This window comes from Mus caroli, chromosome 17 (genome assembly GCF_900094665.2).
Source record: "Mus caroli chromosome 17, CAROLI_EIJ_v1.1, whole genome shotgun sequence".
In the NCBI taxonomy this organism is placed as follows: Eukaryota; Metazoa; Chordata; class Mammalia; order Rodentia; family Muridae; genus Mus; species Mus caroli.
In genome coordinates, this window is record NC_034586.1 from 86580872 (window position 1) to 86601024 (window position 20153).

The 20153-nt window shown below is 38.8% G+C and overlaps 2 pseudogenes; both read left to right on the forward strand.

Moving 5' to 3' along the window:
* Window positions 1–251: 251 nt before the first annotated feature.
* On the forward strand, window positions 252–4941 carry LOC110312323 (annotated as a pseudogene).
* A 352-nt stretch (window positions 4942–5293) lies between these two features.
* The window catches only part of LOC110312324, an 18444-nt pseudogene continuing 3584 nt past the window's right edge, over window positions 5294–20153 (forward strand).

The window sequence follows — 20153 nt, forward strand, 5'->3', positions numbered from 1 at the left end:
TCACTTTGGGTTTTCTTTATTGTGTCTACTTCCCTTTTTAGGTCTAGTATGGTTTTGTTCATTTCCATCACCTGTTTGGATGTGTTTTCCTGTTTATCTATAAGGACTTGCACCTCTTTAGCAGTGTTCTCTTTTATTTCTTTAAGTGAGTTATTAAAGACCTTCTTGATGTCTTCTACCATCATCATGAGATATGCCTTTAATTCCGGGTCTGGGTTTTCGGTGTGTTAGGGTGCCCTGGACAGGCTGAGATGGGAGTGCTGGATTCTGATGATGGTGAGTGGTCTTGGTTTCTGTTAGTTAGATTCTTATGCCTGCCTTTCGCCATCTGGTAAACTCTGGAGTCAGTTGTTATAGTTGTCTTTGTTTAGAGCTTGTTGCTCTCATGATTCTGTTTTTCTCTACTAGCAGACCTGGGAGACTAGCTCTCTCCTGAGTTTCAGTGGTCAGAGCACTCTCTGTAGGCAGGCTCTCCTTTTTCAGGGAAGGTGCACAGATATCTGGTGTTCAGACTTGCCTTCTGGCAGAAGATGAAGTCCTGAAACAGGACCTGTCCCAGAAGCTGTTAGCTTCTGTAATCCACAGGCTCACCTATGCAGACTAGTCTCGGTGGAGTATGGGAACCAAGATGTCTCCTGCAAATGCTCTGGCAATTCTCTCCTGGGCCGGGTGAACAACTCTCCTCTGGCAGGGAAGGTGCTTGGATGTCTGGAGCCCCTAAAAGGGGGCTGCCTCAGAATCTCTGTGGCTCCTGCCTGTCCCAGAAGCTGTTAGTCCACACTCTCACCTGTGCAGATTGGTCTCGGTGGAGTCCCGAACCAAGATGACTCCCACAGACGCTACAGCAAAGCCTAGCTAATGTTTTTAAGGTCCTTTATTTTGACTCTTAAAAAAGCTGCTGTCTGGGCTGAGGCTATGCCAGTGCCTGGCAAATACAGAAGTGGATGCTCATAGTCATCTATTGGTTGGAACACAGGGCCCCTAATGGAGGAGCTAGAGAAAGTATCCAAGGAGCTGAAGGGGTCTGCAACCCTATAGGTGGAACAATATGAACTAACCAGTAGCCCCAGAGCTTGTGTCTCCAGCTGCATCTGTAGCAAAGGTGGATTTTTCATCCATCATTGGGAAGAAAGGCCCCTTTGTCTTGCAAACTTTATATGCCCCAGTACCGGGGAACGCCAGGGCCAAGAAGTGGGAGTAGGTGGGTAGGGGAGCAGGGCAGTGGGGAGGGTATAGGAGACTTTCGGATAGCATTTGAAATGTAAATGAAGAAAATATCTAATAAATTTTTTTAAAAGAAAAAAAATAAGCCAGAGGATAGAACTGAATTCTTAGATGGCAATGAAATTCATAGAGTTAGTGTGCCCTTGCTTCACTTTAAGTCTTTCTGCCCCCAGAATCTGTGATATCAATTTCCAGACATATTATTTCAAACATTTATTCCTTAGCTCTTTAAATGTCGACTGTATAATATCATGTTGGTTTTCTTTTGTTCCTGTGTATTTATTTCCCATCACCATTTCTTTTTAAAATACTGTACCCTACTTTTCATTATGTTTTTAAGTCTCGTTGCTCCTTAAGGAAACTCTTCTTTATCCTGCTGCATCTTGCTGAAATTCTTTTTGGTGAAGCCCAAACATATATTCAGAACCAGGATTCCTAACAATAAAGGACATGTTAGATATTTCTTACTGGATCTTAACAAATTAGAATAATAGTCATTCTCTCTCTCTCTCTCTCTCTCTCTCTCTCTCTCTGTGTGTGTGTGTGTGTGTGTGTGTGTGTGTGTGTGTGTGTGTGTGTGTGAAAGAGACAGAGAATAAGACAGAGAACGTTACTTGAAAATGTTATTTGAGACATTACGTTGATCTTTACTCTTGCTGAAGAAATCAACAGTAATATAGGGTGATGTTACATAGAATTTACATTTGTACAATGTATATAGACATCCATATAGAAGACTATAAATAAGATGAGGATCTACTTTATTTCTCTATACTAATTCTGTCATAATACTTTTCAAAAAATGATACTACAAAATGTGATATTTAATTTTTATTCTATAGTCCTTTATAGATTTTAAGAGTTTCATATATGAGAAAATGAAATATGAAAATGAAAAGATAAATACAACCTTATTCAGAACAGATACATCTCAGTGATCTTTAGGAATATATAGCTTTAATAGTGCAGGGCCATTCTTCAGTGATGTTAGACCTACTCATTCTCCTATCACCTTTCCTGTGGCTCTAAAAATAACTGTAGAGCATGCTCGGAGTGATATATTTTTAACATAGGGAGGCTCAATGTTCCCCTTATGGAAGGTAGCATCTTGAATTAAATAAAAATTACTGATGTAGTCTGGGAAACAACCCTTTAAATTGTTTCTCAGTGGGTCCTATTGTCTTTGAGGTGCATAACTCAGCACACTTGAAGTCCCTAAGCTGAAATACAAGTGAAGCTTCATCTACCCTGGAAAATACCCTTGACACTGTGGAAAATGGTTCACAATGAGTCAGTGGCTTCTACTCTCTGTTACTATCAATAGCAATATCATGAAATTAAACATTTATCTTTAAAGTACAAAGTAGAAAGCGTGACTGTAGGTCTTGATAAACTTAAAAGTGAACATACTTATACAAATTTTACCAAGATAAAATAGGACATGAAGTTCACATTCTTTCAATAGTATTATTATTATTATTATTATACTGACATTCACTTTCTTGCTTTAAATTGTCCCCAAACTAGGTTTGCCTCCTTTTTCAATCCATGGGCATAGGATAATTCACTATGCATCTTGCAGTATCTTTTGCTCAACCTGATTTTTATGTGATTTGTTACTTGTTTCTGAAAATAAGTGTGGGACTTCGGGCCAGGAAATAAAATTAGTAATCTCAGTTTTACTTATTCTAAATAATCTTGTTCCCTTTTCAGTATGGCTTGAGTTTTAGCCTCTAGATGACTGATGGTGTTTATTGGCTATTTATGTATACTTTTTTCATTAGTTTATCCCCTCTGGAAAGCAGTCTATTCAAGTCCTTTGTCTATTTTATTGTATTCAATTACCTATCTTTTAAAATAAATCATAGGAGGCCTTAATATGTTGAAGATATAATTTTTTTATGGTTAAATACATTAAAATATGTCCCTGAATCTCTAGCTTGCCAACAGAAAATTTAATGTAATTTAATTTATTAATATTTTCCTTTCTGGTTATTATATTTTTTGTTTTGTTTAAGATACCTTGTCTATATTAAGACATACTCTTCTATGTTTCATTGTAGACATTTAAAAATCTTAAACATCTAGATCAGCCTTTCATGAACAATTAATCTCCCCAACACAAGAATACCCAATGAATACAAAGAGCAATTTTTTTTCATTATTTTCTATTAAAAATTAAATATCAGGCTGTGGAAATAGCTCAGCAGGTAAGAACACTCACTGCACTTCCAGAAGAGCCAGTTCAAATTTCTACAGTCAGGTCAGGTTGGTCTCAGTGCCAGGTAACTCTAGTTCCAGGGGATCCAGTGTCCTCTTCTAACCCCCATGGGTGTCCACACACATGTTGCATACAGACATACACACATGCACGTTAATAAAAAAATAACACAAAGCAGACTATGTTTTTTGTGCATTTTTTTTGTTTGGTTGCTTTGCTTTGGTTTACTGTTTTGTTGTTATTGTTTGTCTTTTTTAAGAGGAAGAGTAGTTGAGACAAATAGAACATGAAGTTGAGTAGGTAGAAAGGATTAAATGTTTTAGAGGAGTTGGGGAAGTAGAAAGAAAATGAACAAAATATATCAAGTAAAAAGGTGATACAGGGAGGAGGTTTTGGGCCATGGGGTGTAGCAGGTAAACCAGGAATCTATCTCAGGTCTTGGTTTTCCTGTTTGCACAGGTAAAGATGTCTTTGAAGTGTTTTATAAGAAAGACTTAGCAAAAAGGCTGCTGGTGGAGAAGAGCGTGTTGGTGGATGCAGAGAAGCCCGTGCTGTCCAAACTCAAGCACCGTGAGCTTAGGTCGGACCGTTCCCTGGGCAGGCGCCATGCCAGCTCTATCTCACCCTTCCTTCACATTCGCAGAGTGTGGAGCTGCATTTACTAGCAAGCTGGAGGGCATGTCCAAGGACATGGAACTTTCCAAAGACATCATGGTTCACTTCAAGCAGCATATGCAGAATCAAAGTGCACCAGACCCCATTGACCCTCACGGTGAACATGCTCACAATGGGCTGAACATACTCACTGGCCCACATACACACCCACGGAAGTGCGCCTCCCTCCAGAGATGGTCAGACTTCAGGAAGTACTCAAGATGTTCTACCTAGGCAAGCAGAGTGGCAGAAGCTGTATTGGCAGACAGCTCTGGGACGTGCCGTGTTGAAGGCAGACTTTAAAGGAGGAGAAGAAGGAGTTCCAGGGATCCCTCTTCCAGACGCTGGTGCTGCTCATGTTCAACGAGGGGGATGGATTCAGCTTTGAAGAAATAAAAGTGACCACTAGCATAGAGGACAGTGTGTTGCGAAGAACACTACATTCTCTCGCCTGTGGTAAAGCACAAGTCCTAATTAAAAGTCCCAAAGGAAAGGAGGTGGAAGATGGAGCTAAGTTCATCTTCAATGCAGACTTCAAACACAAGTTGTTCCAAATAAAGATCAATCAAATCCAGATGAAGGAGACCGTTGAAGAACAGGTTAGCACCACAGAGAGAGTATTCCAGGATAGACAGTACCAGATCGACGGTGCTATAGTCAGAATATTGAAAATGAGGAAGACATTTGATCATTATCTCCTCGTTTCTGAATTATACAATCAGCTGAAATTTCCACTGAAGCCTGGAGATTTGGAAAAAAAAAAAAGGATTGAGTCACTTATAGATAGAGACTACGTGGAACGAGACAAAGACAGTCCAAATCAGTACCACTCCATGACGTGACGCACCACCTGACTGTCGTCTCCCAGTGAGACACACACGAAGCACCTCAGAGTGTGAAGCTGCTGTCTGTTTCCAGGTCCCTGCACCTGCCCCGACTGTGGACGCTTGGATTCAGAGCAGAGATATGGTACTTGGTTCATCCTTCCCAGGGCGCGAAGACTTTGAGAAGACACACATCTTTCATCCCTGCTTCTTCCCCTACTTCTTTATTGTTTCTGCTACTCTCTAACTTGGCATTGAGAAGTTCCTTCACAAGCTCTAGTTCCTCTGGCAGAAAGCCATGGGCTTGGTTTGTTGTGGGTGGGATTGTGGGACACAGTGGAAATACCCTAGCTGCTGTGTTCTTCCCCTGATGAAGACTCAGAAGGAGAGAGCCCTGGGCTGGTACCCTGGCCTGGGGCACTGGGCTGGGGCACTGGGGAGAAACTGTTCAGGCTGCCACTCTGTTTTCTGCACCCTGAGCATTGGCCTCTCTTCTGTGTATTTTCAGAAGGTTGGAAACTTTGGCTTCTGTAAATCGGGTTTCTACATGAGGTCCCTGATGTGCCGAGAGGACATCATGTCTGTCATGAGATACAGCTCACCCAGAGGGCTGCTTGTCGTTTTTTTAGGAGCTTGGGGGTTCATGTTTGTTTCTGTGCTGGTTGAGTGTGGAAGTCCTGGTTTTGGCTTTGGGGTGACTGCTGTTTGACTGTTGAAGTTGCAGTTTGTGTGATTACCTTAATAAAATCGGGCCTGGTTTTATAGTCTTGCACAGAGACCGTCTTGGCTCTCTGCCCTGGCACTATATGGAGCATAGTTACGTTTGTCAAAAGGCAAAGGACTTGTTGGTTCCTGGAGACATACTGTGTGTACAGGTGGGTTGAGCAGCGAGAACGAGGCTCCATAGTGGTGTTGGCATGTTGATGATGACAGACACTTTTGCAACACTTTTTTGTTTTGTTTTTCGAGACCGGGTTTCTCTGTATAGCCTTGGCTGTCCTGGAACTCACTCTGTAGACAAGGCTGGCCTCGAACTCAGAAATTTGCCTGCCTCTGCCTCTCAAGTGCTGGGATTAAAGGCATGAGCCATCACCCCAGGCATACTTTTGCAATATTCAAAAGTACTTTATATTTTACAAAGTAGCATGTTTCATTTTTAGTAAAAGCTACCAAAGGAATTTTTATCATATATAAGTGTTTAAAGCAAAATTTTTTGGAATATACCAAGTTTATATAACTCAATTTTATGTTAAATTATTAAAGAAATCTCCCTTTTTGAAACATGCATGTTTAAGATATGACATCTTTTTGGCCCCCCATATTAAAACCCTTTTTTCTTTAAGTATTATTTTTATATTTGTACATTTTCATTTACAAGTTCTATGATGTGGTCTCTGAAGGACCAACTAGATTTCTATTTCTACTACTTATTTTTAAGTTCATTGTTTCTACAAATTGTTAATATTGTAATTTAATGTAGACTTACCTTGAATAAAACTAGTTTAATTGGCCTTTAAAAAAAAGGTGATACAGGAAGACCGTGTGGTCATACATTGAGAACTTCTCTCAATAAAATAAATAACATACTTTCAAAAGTAAAAGGTTTATTGGGCCAGTGACAATGCTCTCCCTTTTAAACTTGACAAACTTTTGTTAAATCCCCATATTACATAGGATTATAGGAGAGAAATGTCTTCTACAAATTGTTCTTTGACTTCCATATTTGTATGTCCACTCACATTTGTGTGCACATGTGCACAGTCAATAAATAAGAAAGTTTTCAAAGGTTAGTGTCATTGAATGTATATCACTTCATTATTTTGTTTCTAATTTTTATCTATATGTTCTTGATTTTTATCTCTGTTATCTAAACCAGTGAAATTTTCAATAATGAGCCAATCTGTACCATCATATCTTATGAACTTTGAGTTTAACATGATGCATATTATATATTATGAAATTTACATATATTTTCTTTCTTTCAGTTTTACAAATGCCTTTGAATCTCAGTCTGTAATATTAAATGCCAAGGAATGCTACCAGAACACCCGTTAGAAGGATTATATCATTTTCCATCTGTTAATAAGACAAACCACAGAAATTAAAATTTCAAGGGCTAACGTCTTTAAGATTCCCTTTTAAATTAAGTACTCATACACCCTACTTGTTTATGATATGCTAATCCCTTATTAATTTTATTTAATAATGCTTAAATTAGAACATCAATACCTAATTTCATGAGCACAACCTTTCACTTGGAGACAATTTATGTCATCTTCTAAAGACAAGATGAAACAGGTCATTTTCTGTTCTTGTCCAGGTTCCCTTCTCATTTATGTTCCATTTTTTTTTTTTTTACTAAACTGTTGATATTTGAGTTGTTAGAAGTGCACCTAAGCTTAGATAACATGATGTTATTCATGGGAAATGCATTGCAGAAGCTCTAATTTCTGGCACCAGTGACTGTTCTTTCTGTTTTTCTCTTTATAGGTTGTACAAAACAGGTACTAATTTTCATTCCTGAGAATAAGTCTTTGACTTCTTACTATAGATTTTTCCCATAACTGATGTATTTCTGCTATCGGCCTGACTCTGATTTTATTTTCCTTTGGATTAAAGCAGACTTTAAACTTAGTTCTTGAGGTGTAGATTTATACTATTTTCAATTGTCACTATTTTCTGACACCATCACAGAAAATTGCATGCTCATGACATAAGCTCTGCTTTACTGCCTCAAATATATAATATTTTTATTATGTTTCAGATAAATTTTTTATTGCTAGGCATGTCAAAAATGTCTTGAAAGACATTAAATGGCTTAACCCTTACATCTTAGTGGTTCTGTCCTTAAGTCTACTTCTTTCATGATAAAGCAGTCTTAATCATTTGCCAACATATTACTCTGTCATCAGTCCATTTCTTCAACCATAACAAACTGAGTCCTGACTCCAATAACTCCTCCCAGATGGCTACCCTGGAATTTATGTTACAGCCTTTTCCCTTCTTTTTGATCTGCAAACCTATCCCTATTTGAACAAACAGCTTCCAAAAGATCCTTGCCATGTGTAGGTTTTACACAAGCTGTTCTTGTCTAATGAAGACAATAGTGACATTGCAATAGTGAAAGAGCCATATGACAAGTTCTGCTTCTGTGAGCAAAGTGTCACAACAAGTACTTAAGAGAAAAATCAAACAGTTGGCTTGAGTTTCTTCTTGGTCATGGGACTTCAAAAGCATATTGTTCAGATAAAACTTTTCCATCTAAAATGCAATAATAACAGAAAAATAGAACCTTTGAACGCATAGTGTTTGGGAAATCAGTATTTTTGTTTTCAATATAGCAAAACTCCTGGGTATAATTCAGCCTTTTTTTTTTCTTTCTACATCACCCCCCTCTTATTTATATTTTAGTACATGACTTAGTTAATTTGAAAAGTGATTAGAGAAAGCATACACTTCATAGCACTCCCCCTCTAATTTCAGACTAGAAAAACATAAGTTTAGCTTGATGTATTACAAGATAATTGATCTGATTAGATTTTAAGAGCATGATTAGTTTACCCTTCAGGCAGAAACATATTTACCCCAGAAATGGAACAACCTATTGTGTTTGGATGCTAATCATGCTTTTAAATTGTTATGGGATGGAATCCCATTCTGCAGAGTGCATGCAGCAGGACCCGCAATCAGGAGATTGTGCTGGCCGTTCCTAGTACAAAACTTAAGGGATTGCAGGAAACACAGTACCTATCTTAGTCACTGATTTATTGCTGTGAAGAGACACCATAACTAAGGCAAGTCTTATTTAAAAAAATATTAACTGGGGGCTTGCTAGCAGTTTCAAAGTCTAACTTAGTCTGTTGTCATCATCACAGAGAGAGTGACAGAGGCAGGTGTGGCACTGGAATAATAGATGGGAGCTACATCTTAATTCTCAAAGCAGAGAGAGTGACATTTGGCCTGACATGGGCTGTGGAAACTTCAAACCCCATCTGTTGTGACACATTTCTTACCAGAAAACCATAGCTCCTAATCTCTTCACTCCTTTCAAATTGTTCCACTCTCTGGTGTCTAAAAATTCAAATAGTTGAGTCTATGGGGGTCTATTTGTTCTTGCTTCTGTTTTCCTTTCCATTAATTTTTTTCTTTATTCACTTTACATCCTCATTGCTGCCCCCTCCTCCCAATCTGCTCTGTACACATCCCTATCCCTATCTCCATCCCTCTACTTCCTCCCATCACCCTCCCCATCCCTATTTCCATCCCCATCCCCATCACTATTCCTATCTCCAACCCCATCCCCATCTCCCTCCCTATCTCCCTCCCCCTCCTCTCTCCCTCCCCCATCCCCATCCCCATCACCATCACCATCCCTATCCTCTTATTCTGTGAAAGTACAGAGTCTCCCCCACACTATCTCCCAACTGTGGCACATCAATTCTTTGCAGGGCTAGCGGAATCCTCTCCTGGTAATGCCAGTCGAGGCATCCAGGCCAGTTAGGGGTAGAGATTGGAAAGATAGGCAACGTTTTTAGAGACAGTTCCACTCCAGTTGTCAGGGAACTCATATGAAGACCCAGCGAGCATTTGCAACACATGGGAGGAGGGTAGCTAAGTCCAACTGGTGTATGCCCTTTGGTTGGTGGTTCAGTCTCTGAGTGCCTATGGAAGCCATTCTTAATCAAACCACCACAGTAGCTAAGATAAAGAATATCTTATTCTGTTCAGGAGCACAAAAATAAAATTAACACAAAATATCCACAATAAATAATAGTAAATAGTTTTCAATCCTACAAAATCACCCTTACCTATTTGGTTTATTTGATAACATTGATTTATTTAGTTTTTATTTGGCTTGACTGCCTTAGTTTTTTTAAACCATTTGTTAATAGGTGTCCACATGTTGTGGGCAGGGGAGGTTGTGAGAGTGAGTTTTTTATTGCACATGAGCACTTGGGTTGGGAATGCCATAGGGCGTGTGTTTCCACCTTCACTGTTACTCGAGATAAGGACTCTGCTGCTGACTAAGCAGGCTTCCTTGCAGTAAAGTTTCTGGAAATTCTCCATCTCACCCATCCTCCTCCTGCACCAGGGCTTGGTGGGATTCTTGGAGTTTGTGCTACTGAATTATAGTCATATGTAGATTTTGAGCATGTCTGTGTATGTGTGTGTGTGTGTGTGCATGTGCACACGCATGTACACATATTTCACTCTGGAGTGTCTTTCAAATGCCTACAGATCCTGATGGTTCAGAGAATGGGCATCTTCTCTAAATCTTGGGATGAGGAACAGAGACTTTTTAGTCGAAAAATAGATTCTTCTCTCATAGGGTAAATCCAGACCACAATTTCCCCTTCCTTTACCACTCTCAGAATTTCCCTACTTCCTTGTTTACCAGATCCACTCCCTTTCTGTTTTCCTTCAGAAGAGAGAAGGACTCCAAGGGACAAGCAAAACATAACAAAACAAAATACAGCTAAACAAGTCAAAGGTCCTCACATCAAAGATAGACAAGGAAATCCAAAAGGAAGAAAAGAGTACTAAGAGTGTGCACAAATGTCAGGGGCACACCAGCTTGCACAGTTAAGAGTCCCACAAAAATATGAAGATAACAGCTATCTACAGAGGACCTGGTACAGACCCAGGCAGGCCTAGGGCTTGCTGCTTCAGTCTTTCTGAGCCTATGTGAGCCACGCTTAGTTGACTCAGTGGGTCCTGTTCTCCTGGTGACCTCCATCACCTCTGACTTGAACTATCTTTCCACCTCCTTTTCCTTGGGATTCCCCCAACTTAGAAGGGAGACTCGATAAAGACCTACAATTTAGACTCTGTCTCCCAATAAGGTATGGCTGTGGGACTCTGCACCTGTTCCCATCTGTTTTCTGAGGAAGCCTCTCTGATGATTTCTGTACATCACTGATCTGTGTGCATAGCAGAATATTATTAGGGATCATTTCATTGTTTTTGTTTGCTACTTTGGTTTCAGACCATTACTGTATGGTTCTATATTAAGTCTCTGGGATATCTAGTCTTTGAGTCCTAGCCATCTAAGTAGTGTTAGGAATGGGCTACCTCTCATGGCGTCAGTTACATCAGACTTTGGTTAGCCACACCCACATGTTTTGCAGGCAGGACTGGTAAAACAAGTGTTGTGGACCAAAGAGACTAGATCTTAGGGGTGAAATCTCCCTGCAGTCACCAATTGGAGCACTTCACATTCAATCAGCTGTTGGATGTTGGAGGGATAGTGTTTTTTTTTTTTAAACCTTTACCTCTTCTTAAGATGTTTAAGCTCATTAGTGTTTTCAGGAATCATGTCCTTGGAATTGCATGTTATAAAATTATCTGTGGTACTTACCAAAGCGTGAAATTATAGGACTGAACACATACTTACTAGATTTTGTAGTTTTCCAAAGACAAAGCCCGAGAAGGTGTCTTTTCAATCATTATCCCAAACTAGCTCTATTGTGTCCTAGGCACAGAGTATCATTGTCATTTTCTATTTTGTGTAGATATCACGTTCATGGTTTTAGTTTAATACTTTTGGGGACTTTCCTGCCTTGCAAGGAGATCTATTACGTAATTTGTGTCCTAATCTGGAGGCACGTATGACTGCTTTTCTCAACTTTATAAAGAGCAAAAGAACAGACAAGCATGACTGATAAGAAGAGTCGTGGCTGAGCAAAAAGCTATAATTTGAATTTTTCTTTGAAGCTTTCTCAAGAGAGTTTATGGCTCATGTTATACTGTTATCGCTGTAAGTGCATCCTGTCAGCGCGAGAGCAGCTGTCATACAGCGCCAGACTAATAATCCATCTGGTTCTACATGAGAACACTCTTGCCCTCAAAATAGAATGGGAGACACAAAAAGGACGCCAGCTTACTGTGTATAGTATTAGCATTAATCACCTAATCCTTTTCTCCTGAATCTAACAGTATTTAAATGTGGCTGATCTTTACCAACAGAAGACCACAAGCTCATCCCTCATGTGTGTGGATCTTATCTTCCATTCTCTTCCACTCCTTATTAATCTCCTTAAGGATTCTGATAAACTTTGACTTTGTCCTCCATCTCCTTTCCACATTAAAGGTTCATGTTTTACTGGTGGACCTCATATATAATTCAGAAAAATTTACATATTTTAATATTGAAGCCTCATATTACCATCAATCATAGGCATGATCAAACATTAGTAAATACTCTTATCTCAAGGTCATTTATCTACAAAGTAGGATTTTTCCCAGGAAAATTCCAGTTTAGAGTATTCAAGATGCATAGAATCCCATTTGTCAATCAGTCTTTGAAGTTAAGGCTACAAAAATCACCATTAAAAAGTTATAAAAATGTGTGCACATTTTATTTGTAGCCACATAATCTTTCTACCATTAACACTAATATCAAATTACTTCCTTAGATAAGTTAAACACAATAGGAGAAGAGGAATACTGTCTTTATCTTGTTCCTCTTGCTGTGAAAAAAAAAAGTACTCTGAGGAAAGGAACAAGAGAAAGAAGAGAAAGGGTTGTTTCAGCTCATAGTTTATAGATATTTTCTATCATTTCAGGACAATGACAGCAGCAGGCGCTTAGGCTGGTTGGTCACATCACACCACTGGCAAGAAGAGAGAGCTGTGAATGACAGCCTCTAGCCGTCAATCTCCCATAGGCAGATTCCCACACCCAGAATTCCACATCCCTAATGATTGGAGGTCTGTCAAGTTGACAACACAATCATAGATCTACCCCTTGTCAACTTGACTTTGAAATATAATTTTTAAACCATAGATTTCCACCTCCTTTTCCTATAGCCTAATGGCCATCTTTATAAAATAGATTAGGTCCAACATTGAAAGACTATAGTTGTCAACAGTTTCAATATGTCCAAATTCTCTCAACTGAAGCTCATACACAATACAAACCAAATTTCATGCATTCAAATTATAGGACAGCATAAACATCTTTATTTTAAAATAGAAGAATTGGGGAAAAAGAATGAATCATCTAACATAATGTAAAGCCAAAATCAAGCATGGTAAACAAATGCTGTAGTTTCATGCCCAACATATAAGTTCCAAATAGTATAGATAGCCCCACCCCCCCCACCCCCTATCCCTACCACCAGCAACACACACAGATTCTCTATTAGGCCAGTTTCACTGTGCTTCTTTGTGGATATCCCACGGTTCTAGTATTTCTGATGCCCTGCAGTTTCAATTGAAAGTCAGGCTTCACCATCAGAGCTTCATGCAATGGTCACTTAGGCGCTCTTTGTAGGGATTGTAACAGGGCCACATGGTGCCTTGCCTCAGCTTCTCTCAATAAACCTCTCAGTCCTGCATTTTCCATGCCTTTGGAACCATTATCACATGAAAGGTGCCAAGTTCAACTTCAAGTTGATTACAGTTGTATTGAGTTCTCTGTACTGATCTGTAGGGAAATCTTTCCTGTTGTCCCAGCACTTGCTGCCACGTTTCTCTTTAATGAAATCAGTTTCTCCAACCAAAGGTTATAGCTGTTTGGTTGTCCTATACTCTTCTTGCCTGATACTTTATACCTTTACTCTATATCCCTTTCTTCCACCAAACACTGTTATACTTAAACCATCATCACTGGGGGGTTTTCAGAGCATGTACAGATTGAAATCAAATTCTTACCCAAATATCAAATGAATAACTCATATTCCAGTTCATTATAGAGTAGTTTTTATTTCCCTCTGAAACCTCATAAGCCAGATCCCAACTGTCCACATTTACAGTCTCCCACAAGAATGGCTGTCAAATGTTGAAAGTTGTTGACCTTAATCCCTCATTTTGTCTGTGTCTAAACTCTGACATGTACTTTCCCACTATAATGAAAGCCTTTGAATCATATTTAGAGTTAAAAAGTCTACTTAGCTCATTAAAAAAAAAAAACCTATAATAAATGCCTCTGAGTCCCCATGCCTAATTTCAACAATTAGGCATCTGATTACAATGAGAAGTTCCTGTATTGGTGTTTCTGAATCTGGGTTTTCACATTGCCTCACATGGAACACTGCCAGTAGCTCTCTGTCACTTACCTCTCTGATTCACAGGAGGCAAGATTTTGAGCTTGATTATACTGTTGTCAGAAGCTGTGAAAATATGATTTTATAGGTAGCATGCAATGGTTTTTTTAGAGACATGTAATGTTTACCTGTATTTTTGGGAATGATGTTAGTCATGGGTTATATCTGGATATAAATAATGACTGTAAGATGTTGATTATTCAAACATTTTAAATTTATTAATTAAAATATCAATGTAAAATTAAACTTTTATCTACTCATCTGTTTGTTTTATAGCTCAGATAGAAAATCTGGCAGTGTTTCTGAATGGTGGGTTCTTTTTCTACGATTTCTAAGTTTTCTGTTTCAGTCAGTCCTGTGTTTAGATTTCATGTTTAAATGTCTTTATGAATCAAGCATTTAAATATTTGAATAGATTTTGTTTCATAGGTTTCATACTCCCCCATACTGAACTTTTTTCATCTTTGGCCAGTAGCAGTCTAATTAAATTATTTGATTGCTTACTGATAACTCCACTGTTATTTATTCGTGTCCTTTTTTTCTTTTTTTTAAATTTTTAATATTTTTATTACATATTTTCCTCAATGACATTTCCAATGCTATCCCAAAAGTCCCCCATAGCGCCCCCCTACTTCCCTACCCACCCATTCCCATTCTTTTGGCCCTGGCATTCCCCTATATTGGGGCATATAAAGTTTGCAAGTCCAATGGGCCTCTCTTTCCANTGATGGCCGACTAGGCCATCTTTCGATACATATGCANCTAGAGACAAGAGCTCNNGGGTACTGGTTAGTTCATCATGTTGTTCCAACTATAGGGTTGCAGATCCCTTTAGCTCCTTGGGTACTTTCTCTAGCTTCTCCATTGGGAGCCCTGTGATACATCCGATAGCTGACTGTGAGCATCCACTCCTGTGTTTGCTAGGCCCCTGCATAGTCTCACAAGAGACAGCTATATTTGGGTCCTTTCAGCAAAATCTTGCTAGTGTATGCAATGGTGTCCGTGTTTAGAAGCTGATTATGGGATGGATCCCTGGATACGGCAGTCTCTAGATGGTCCATCCTTTCAGCACAGCTCCAAACTTTGTCTCTGTAACTCCTTCCATGGGTGTTTTGTTCCCAATTCTAAGAAGGGGCACAGTGTCCACATTTTGGTCTTCATTCTTCTTGAGTTTCATGCGTTTAGCAAATTGTATCTTATATCTTGGGTATCCTAAGTTTTGGGCTAATATCCACTTATCAGTGAATACATATTGTGTGAGTTCCTTTGTGATTGTGTTACCTCACTCAAGATGGATCTTTACCTATCCTTTTTTTCTTTAAGCTTTTTACCTAATAGTTGTATCAGGTAGTTACACAATACTTTATATAGAAAAGTTTGCATGCCATATGTAGCAGATGTGCAGCTTGTTCTTCATATGGGTCCTGAACAACTGGAGTGCTGCTATCCCAAAAGCTGTTGTCTATACACAGGATATGGTCTTCTAGCTGGATTGTCTTGTGTGACCTAAATAGGAGAGGAGGCACTTAGCCCCAAAGAGACTCAATGTGCCACGGTGGGGCGATACTTAGGAGGACTCCATATGCTCAAAGGAGAAGGAGATGAGGGATGAGAGGAGGATCAGAGGTGGGTGTGACTGGGAGGGGCAGTGAATGGGATGTAAAGTGAAGAATTAAAAATAAATAAACAATAATCAAATTATGGTTTACGGTTATAATATAATCAAAGGACATTCTCTAAAGTGCTATCTTTATTTTGGAGTATTCTTAAACTGTTAAATTCTAATAGTGTTACTTTTTCTTTCATATAAATCTGAAGAAATATATTTCTATTAATTTTTTAACAATTTCATGCACAGCTTAGCATTCAGGGCTGTATAAACATATCTGGAAATACTGCTTTACTTCCTATTTTTAATAAAGTGGCTGGTGTTTAAGAAAAGGACATATAAGTGACTGTCAAATGATGAACGTTGTTGACCTTAATCCTTCATCCTATCTGTATATAGAGTCTGCTACGTTATTTTTCAAAGCATGTTATTAGACAGGCTTCTCCTTATTGTCTTGGGCTTAATCCTAAGATTGGTTAGCAACAAAGCCAGAAATGTACTAATATAGTAAGGCTTTCTCTGTTTGTTCTTTGTTTCTTCATCTAACTCTCTGTCTCTGTCTCTGTCTCTCTGTCTCTGTCTCTCTGTCTCTGTCTCTCTGTCTCTGTCTCTCTGTCTCTCTCTGTCTCTCTGTCTCTGTCTCTGTCTCTGTCTCTCTCTGTCTCTCTCTGTCTCTCTCTGTCTCTCTCTCTCTCATATGTTCTTTGGGGAGTGGACAGGATCTCTAAGTGTAACCCTGCATGACCTGGAATCTACTCTGTAGACCAGGCTGGCCGAAAGCTCATGGAGATCTGCATGACACAGTCTCCACAGTGCTGGATTAAAAGTGTGCAACTCAATTGCTTCACATATAAAATGAATAAATCTCATCAATTGTTGGGTTTTGCAAGGAGGATGACTCAATCATCAACATACATTAGATTCATATTACCAAACCTCTCAAATCTTTTAGTGAAGAAAAGTGATACTAGGAGAAGGAATATTTCATCGGATAATCTATGATGAATGACTTTGTCAATGATCAGCAAGGACTTAGGTTACTATGAACTGAGGCATCCAAGGAAAGTTGCTGTTTGGAGTTCCTTTCCTCACTATTAGACTATTCTCCAGATATCTCATTTTTACTCACATTGATTTCTAATTCTATATGTTCTGATTTTGACAGTCTGATAATTTTACAGTCTCAATTGTAGGATCTCACAGGATCTGTGATGTAGTCCCTGGACCCATGTATGTAGTCAGATATGTATCAAGGAAGCTACCTTTCCTTTTAGAACAACTTCAATCTTGTTTATCTAGGGATGCTATTAGTAATATTTAGTTACTTTCTATGGTGACTGATTGAATAAACAGCTTAATAAAAAACAGGCAACATGACACCACAACTGATGGCAACATTTTAATTCATTTTTCAAATTTATTTACAAATTTAAGACTTAAAGGTTTTAATGATATCTTCAATTTATAGTACATTTATATTCTTCCATAAATAAAGTATGGTTTCAGAAAATGTATGGACTGTCTAAAAATATTTATTGGTGAAAACACATTTGTTTACTTGTACATTTTTTGCTTTATTTTTGTTGTTGTTGTTGTTTATTTTTTATTACATTTTCCTGGAAACCCACAATCAAATGACTGTATTGTTTTAAGTTAATTATTCCATTCCTTTATATCTCAAATGATATCCCACTTCCTGGTTACCTTCCTCAAGGCCCCATCCCACAACCTGCCTCTCCTGCCTCTCCTTTGCCTCTATGAGGTTGCTCCCCACCCACTTATACTCTCCTGCTCCACCCTTCCAACATCCCCATACACTGGGTCATCAAACTTCCACAGGACAAAGGGCCTCTCCGCCCATTGATTTCAGACAAGGACATACTCTGCTACCTACGTATCTGGAGTCATGGATCCCTTCTTGTACACTCCTTAGTAGGTGGTCTAGTCTCTGGGAACACTGAGTGGTCGGACCAGCTGATGTTGTCCTTTCTATGGGGTTGCAATCTCAATCAGTTCCGTTTTATCCTTCCTACCGCTCCCTGACTGCTAGAATTAAAGGTGTCTAACAAGGAACACTTTACATTTCATAATTTCAAAGGAGATGTCTTACACAGTTTTGTTCTTTTATTTATTACAGTTTGGACACATTTACTGAATACTAAGAACTTTTGTTTTTAAATCTATACATGAATCATAAAATGCTAATTGTTTTGAAATTATTTTTCCATCAGAAACCCACAGAAGACAGATGGAGGAAAAGCATGACTTGGTAAAATAGCGTTATGTCTAAAATAAAACCAAGATGTCCAAACCCAAATTCCCAGGTCTGTAATGCTTGGTCTTCAGGGGGCTGAAGTAGGAGGATTGTGAGTCCCTATGATTCAGCACCATCCTGGACAATGGAGTGAGACCCTGATTCCCAGTGGAAAGGAAATGGAGGTTGTGGTAAACTGCTTGCTTGGCACCTATAAGGCCCTTGCTTCTGACCCTGTCACAGTGAAAACAACGAACTGAACAGTCAGTTGAAGCTTGGATAATAAAAGTGAAGTAGACAAAGCCATGCAGTGCTTCAGGCCATGGATATTTTAGCGAACAAATAGTATTTCTGAAGCTTGCAGGTGAAATGCAGAGAGAAGTGTTTTTAACATCAGTGTACTCCTTAGGTCTGTTGCTGAGTCTAAATTTTCACTGAGGAATGTTCACAGATTTAAGACTTTCTGAGTTGGACTTTTGAATGCATAATGCCCATTCCATTTCTGGTTCATCCCCATTTTGCTGAGCTGTTTGAGTCATTGCTCCCAAGACACAGGAACAGCAAGCAAATCAGGAAAAGGCCCATGTCAAGCTGACTCCATTGTACTCCATGTCCACTTATAAGTCACTTGAGTAACTGACTTTTCTGACACTTAGCTATCCTTTAAAATTTCACTTGTGACTTAGCAACACATGAATATTTAAGCAATTTAAAAGAAAGCCAGGGCTTTCAGAGTGCCAGTCAATGAGTCAGACAGAATAGACTTGGATGGGAGTCACTCATCAAAATAGCTAGCAATGGTTTAAAACAAAATTAAAACTACTTTTGTACTAATTTACTCACTGTATCTTTACATTAACTGGAAACTATGGTTATACATATGATTACTTGTATGGACTTTGAATTCCTGATCTTGCCAATATTTGTAACATGAAAGGGTATTGTATTTTTTCACAGGCATTTTCATCATCTAATGAGAAGATCATATGGTTTTTTTCCTTTGAGTTTGTTTATACATTGGATTGCATTGATGGATTTCCCTATCTTTAACCATTCCAAGATAAAGCCTACTTGATCATGGTGAATGATTGTTTTGATTCCATTCTATATGTGAGAATTTTATTGAGTATTTTTGCTATCATATTCATAAGGGAAATTTGTCTGAAGTTCTCTTATTTTGTGGCTTAGGTATCAGTATAATTGTGGCTATAGAAAGACCTGGGTAGTCTTTTTGTGGAACATTTTGAGAAGTATTGCTATTAGGTCTTCTTTGAAGGTCTGATAGAATTCTGCGCTAAAATTATCTTGTCCTGGGCTTTTTGGGGTGGGGGGATGTTAATAATTTCTTCTATTTCTTTAAGGGTTGTTGGACTATTTAGATGTTTTATCTGTTCCTAATTGATTTAACTTGGATACCTGGTATATATGTAGAAAATCATCCATTTCATCTAGATTGTCAATTTTTGTTGAATATTGACATTGCTAGTAGGTTTATTTTTTAATTTCCCCAGTTTCTTTTGTTATATCTCCTCTTTTGATTCTGGTTTTGTTAATTTGGATATTGTCTCTATGCCCTCTAGTTAGTTTGCCTAAGAGTTTGTCTATGTTGTTGATTTTCTCAAAGAACCAGTTTCTAGTTTTGTTCTTTGCATAATTCTCTTTTTTTTTTCTACTTGGTTTATTTCAGCCGTGGGTTTGAATATTTCCTGCCTTCTACTCCTCCTTTTTTTTCCTTTTTTGTAAATTAGGTATTTTCTTCATTTACATTTCCAGTGCTATCACAAAAGTCCCCATACCCTCCCCCACACACTCCCCTACCCAACCACTCCTACTTCTTGGCACTGGCGTTCCCCTGTACTGAGGCATATAAAGTTTGCAAGACCAAGGGGCCTCTCTTTCCACTGATGGCCAACTAGCCCATCTTCTGATACATATGCAGCTGGAGACACGAGCTCCGGCGTAACTGGTTAGTTCCACCTATAGGGTTGCAGACCCCTTTAGCTCCTTGGGTAATTTCTCTAGCTCCTCCATTGGGGACCCTGTGATCCATCCAATAGCTGACTGTGAACATCCACTTCTGTGTTTGCTAGGCCCTGGCATAGTTTCACAAGAGACAGATATATCAGGGTCCTTTCAGCAAATTCTTGCTAGTGTATGCAATGGGTGTCAGCGTTTGGAGGCTGATTATGGGATGGATCCTTGGGTATGGCAGTCTCTAGATGGTCCATCCTTTCAGCACAGCTCCAAACTTTGTCTCTGTAACTCCTTCCATGGGTGTTTTGTTCCCAATTCTAAGAAGGGGCAAAGTGTCTTTGGTCTTC